Source organism: Nannospalax galili, unplaced genomic scaffold (assembly GCF_000622305.1).
Source record: "Nannospalax galili isolate Female #2095 unplaced genomic scaffold, S.galili_v1.0 scaffold335, whole genome shotgun sequence".
Classification (NCBI taxonomy): Eukaryota; Metazoa; Chordata; class Mammalia; order Rodentia; family Spalacidae; genus Nannospalax; species Nannospalax galili.
The window spans coordinates 1,062,077-1,067,794 of record NW_008337842.1 but is presented as its reverse complement, the minus strand read 5'-3'; positions in this window follow the sequence as shown (position 1 = coordinate 1,067,794).

Genomic DNA, 5,718 nt, shown 5'->3' with positions numbered 1-5,718 from the left:
CAGGAAGGAGAAGAATCCCAAGACAATGGCATGGACCAGATCTTCAACAGAATCGTGGAAGAAAATTTGCCAAAATTAAAGAAAGACATGCCCATACAAATACAAGAAGCATATAGAACACCAAACAGACAGAACCAGAAAAGAAATGGCACATCATAGTAAAAACACTCAACATACAAAACAAAGAGATAGTACTGAAAGCTGCAAAAGAGAAACAAGTCACATATAAAGGAAAACCCATTAGGATTACAGCTGACTTTTCAGCGCAAACTATGAAAGCCAGAAGAGCCTGGACCAAAGCATTCTCAGTTTTAAATGACCACAGATGCCAACCCAGACTACTATACCCAGCCAAAATGTCTATTATAGTCGAAGGGGAAAGAAAAATCTTCCATGACATAAATAGGCTGAAGGAATCCATGTCCACAAAAGTAGCCCTTCAGAGAGTTCTGAAGGCAATACAAAGAGCTGAAGAAAGGAATGACTATACCCAAGGGGTTGCAGAAAGAAATTCAATGAGGTATAACTGTGGAAAAGTAAAGCTATATCATGAATGTCAACAGAAACTGACAGGATTCAATACAACATCTTTCATTAATGACTTTAAATATTAACAGACTGAACTCCCTAGTCAAAAGACACAGCCTAGGTGAATGGATTAAAAAACAAAACCCATCTTTTTGTTGTCTGCAAGAAACTCATCTCACTTTCAAGGACAGGCACTATCTTAAGGTGAAAGGATGGGAACAAAAAATGTACCAAGCGAAAGGTACTAAGAAAAAAGCAGGCATAGCAATTCTAATATCTGACAAAATAAACTTTAAACTAAAACTAATCAGAAGAGATAAAGAGGGCCACTTCATTCTGATCAAAGGCACAATAAATCAACAAGCTATTACAATTATGAACATATATTCACCAAACTCTGGTGCACACAACTTCATAAAAACAATACTACAGGACTTTAAGACCCACATTAATCCCAACTCATTAATAGTAGGGGACTTCAGTACCCCAATGTCTCCATTAGATAGGTCAACAACTATCAGACCACAATGCAATAAAGCTTAAAATTAACATTGGAAGAAACCCTAGTAACCACATGAACAAATGGAGATTAAACAACATACTCCTGATAATGAGTGGATCAAGGGAGAAATTAAGAAAGAAATAAAAGTATTCCTGGAACTAAATAAAAAGAACAGTACAACACAACAAAACCTCTCAGACACGCTGAAAGCAGTCCTTAGAGGGAAGTTTATAGCTCTAAGTGCCTACATGAAAAAAATAGGAAAGAACACAAATAAATGACCTAACACTGCAACTCAAGACACTTGAAAAGCAACAACAAACAAAACACAAACCCAGCAGACAAGAAGAAATAACAAAAATCAGGGCAGAAATTAATGAAACAAAACAATACAAACAATCAATGAATCTAAGAGCTGGTTCTTTGAAAAGCTAAACAAGATAGACAGATGATTAGCCCAGTTAACCGAAAGAAAGAGCAAATCCAAATCAACAAAATCAGAGATGAAAGGGGAAACAGCACAACAGATACCAGAAAGATACAGAACATTATAAGGGAATATTTAAAAAACCTATATGCTACTAAATTTGAAAACCTTAAAAGAAATGGACGGATATCTAAAGGCATAGGAACCACCAAAACTAAACCAAAAAGAGATTAAGAGCTTAAACAGACCCATAACGCAAAAAGAAATAGAAAGAGTAATAAAAAACCTCCCGACTAAAAAAAGCCCAGCACCAGATGGATTTACAGTGGAATTCTATCTGACATTTAAAGAAGATCTACATAAAATACTACTTAATTTATTAAAAAAAATAGAAATGGAGGGAGAACTTCCAAATTCCTTCTGTGAAGCCAGCATCACTCTAATACCAATGCCAGGTAAAGATACAATCTAAAAAGAAAACTGTAGACCCATACCCTTAATGAATGTACATGCAAAAATTCTCAACAAAATACTCACAAACCACATACAGACACACATGAAAAAGATCATCTACCATGTTCAAGTCGGTTTTATTCTAGAGATACAGGGATGGTTCAGTATATGCAAGTCAATAAATGTCATAAAATTATGTAAATGTTCTCAAAGAAAAGAACCACATGCATGATCATCTCAATAGATGCAGAGAAGGCCTTTGACAAAATTCAACATGGATTTATGTTCAAAGTCCTAGAGGGAATTGGACTGGAGGGAACATACCTCAACATAATTAAAGCCATATATAATAAACCCATGCTAACATCATTCTAAATGGAGAAAAACTGGAAGCATTCCTACTGAAATCAAGAACCAGACAAGGCCGTCCACTATCCCCACTTCTCTTTAACATAGTGCTTGAAACTCTTGCAAGAGCAATAAGACAAGAGCAGGAAATTAAAGGAGTAACTGTTGGAAAAGAAAAGATCAAATTATCCCTATTTTCAGATGATATGATATTATATCTAAGAGACACCAAAAGTTCCACCAGAAAACTCCTAGAAATTATTAACACGTTCAGTAAAGTGGCAGGTTACAAAATTAACCTACAAAAATCTGTAGCCTTTCTATATACCAATGACAAGCAGTCAGAGAAAGAGCACAGGGAAACACTCCCCTTCACAATAGCTGGAAAAAAAAATCTTGGAATAAACATGACCAAAGACATTAAAGACCTCAACAACGAAAATTTTTAATCTTTAAAGAAAGAAATTGAGGAAGACATCAGAAGATGGAAGGACCTCCCATGCTCATGGATTGGAAGAATTAATATTGTGAAAATGACCATCCTGCCAAAAGTCATTTATAGATTCAGTGCAATGCCAATCAAAATCCCCATGACATTTTAAACAGAATTAGAAAAAAAAATCCTAAGATTCATATGTAAGCACAAAAGACCTCAGATAACCAAAGCAACCCTGAGCACTAAGAGCAATGCCGGGGGATTACTATACCAAATTTTAAGTTGTATTACAGAGCTGTAGTCATAAAAACAACATGGTACTAACACAAAAACAGACCCATAGATCGGTGGAACAAAATTGAAGACCCAAATATGAGTACATGTAATTTCAGCCACCTGATTTGACAAAGGGGCCAAGAACATTCACTGGAGGAAAGACAGCAGGTTTAGCAAATGGTGCTGGCAAAAGTGGATCTCCACCTGTAGAAAAATGAAACTAAACCCCTACCTTTCACCTTGCACAAAAGTCAGTTCTAAATGGATCAACGACCTCAATGTAAAGCCTGAAACTCTGAAACTGTTAGAAGAAAACATTGAGAAAAACCTACAAGATATAAGTGTAGGAAAGGATTTTCTAAACTGGACATCAATTGCTCAGGAAACAAGGTCAAGAATCAACAAATGGGACCTCATGAAACTAAAAAGTTTCTGTACATCAAAGGAGGCAACCAGGGAAGTGAAGAGAAAACCCACAGAATGGGAGAAACTCTTTACTAGCAACACATCCGACAGAGGTTTAATAACCAGAATATATAAGAAACTCAAAAATCAGAGAAACAAGACAAGAAGTAACCCAATTAAAAGATGGGCCAAGGAGCTGAACAGAGAGTTCTCAAAAGAAGAAGTAAAGATGGCTATGAAGCATCTTAAAAGATGTTCAACATCACTAATAATTAGGAAAATGCAAATGAAAACCACTTTAAGAATTCATCTTACCCCAATCAGACTGGCTAAGATCTCAACTGACGAGTGGATAATGAAAATGTGGTTCATTTATACTATGGAGTTTTAGAGTTTTACTCAGCAGTAAAGAAACATGAAATCATGAAATTTGCAGGTAAAAGGATGGAACTAGAAACTGTTATAATAAGTGTTATTACGCAGACTCAGCAAAACAAGTGACATATGTTCATTCTCATTTGTAGATCTTTGCTCCAAATCCTTAGATGCATATATCTAATGTAATTGTAGGAGAAAAAAATGGAAAGGAACCATGTGGGATAACAGGGAAGACAAGGGTAAGGAACCAGGGAGGTAAACGTAAAGAAAGAATCTGAAAGAGAACAGTAGGAAACAGGCCTTAATAAGGGAGATATGGATAAAAATTGGGTTAGTTTAAGGGAGGGGGGGAGGGAAGGGTATACAAGGAACCTAGGGGATAAGGGGAAAGAAGGAGCTCAAGACAGGTAGGATGATAGGAGAAAGGTATTATTAAGGGAGAAAGGGGAGAAATGGGGCACCTAAGTGGGAAAACCCTGATGGAGGGGTGAGACAATGCGAAGGATAAATAATGCCTAGCTAGCTTTAAAAACCAGAGGGAACTATATTAGTCCAACAACCTACTAACAAATTGTACACAGCAGATCAAGAAATATATGTCTAGGTAAGGTTTATCTGAGAACAATTGGTCTTTGCCCAAGATTTATCTACACTTGCTCTCCAAAACTATGAAAGCTAGCCTTCAGGGAGGTGGCTCCCAGGCCAGTTCCAGCTCCACTGCTTCAAATTCTGTGTCTGAGTACGTCCTTTCTTCAGCAACAGGGTCTTACCTTCAAGTTCTGGGAGGCAATCAAGGGCTGCAGCAATAGCCTGTGTGATCTTGGGAGTCTCTTGGGCTACCCTGGCCAACAACTCAAAGGAAGGTATCTCCTGTCTGGCATTGTTTCTTGTTATGTAGCCTTTAGCTCTACAAAGAGGAGGGTCAACACAGAGGAACCATTTCCTCCATGCTTCCAATCGAAGCCAACCATGGTTGAGTAGGACTTTTGACTTATCGTCACATAGGCAGAACTGGTAAAAGAAAGGAGCCAGGGTCTCCTCCCAAGCCAATGTGACCCCTGAGGAACAGATCCTCAAATGACCTTAAGAGTAAAAATAAATTGGTTTATCTGGGACAACTGTATGGCCTTAAACACCCCCCCCAAAAGTATAGGCTACATAAAAGCTAAAGGCTACATAACAAGCAACAATGCCAGATAGGAGATACCTTCTTTTGAGTTGTTGGCTAGGGCGGCCCAAGGGACTCCTAGATAGTAACCCAGCATAGAACTGGGAAAATGAACAGCAGACCCCAATCTTATCCAAAGGAATATTGACAACTGATTGCTGCTAGAGGAGGAACAGCTGACCTTCCTAAAACAAAGACCTCTAGATAGGCTGACTAGATTCACCAGAAGGGAAAGTAGTGGGGATTTGCTGGGGTGCCGACAACATAGCAGACAGTAACAGGGATATTAGAGTATAAGGGCTCTAGTAGGGGGAGGGAGGCTATGGGAGGGTGCCATCTGGGAAGTGGGTGTATAGTTGAATAAGATGGTTTGGGGTGTTCTGTGTGATACACACAGACACACAGACACACACACACACCAAAATAAATCAACAAATTTTTTAAAAATGTATTATATTTGAGGAGGAAGCATGGAAATTCACATCATGTTAATTAGTAGAGGTGATAAACATTACCATTGAACTCTACCTGATGACTTTATAGACATACACAGGCACCAAGGATCCAAGTGCAACTGATTATAACTAGTAATAATCAGATGCATAGTAGTGATGCATGCACCAACATCTCAGTGGTAGTAGCAAAAACAGAGTCTTTCTGCAAAGAACAAAATATTCTAAAATGAAATGGAGATCTTTTTTAAAGGTTAAAGACGCATTCAATTTAATGTCTGACAGGGCTTATACTGAGTTCAATATTATATAACTGTATTAATTCAACTGTGAACCTAGAAACTT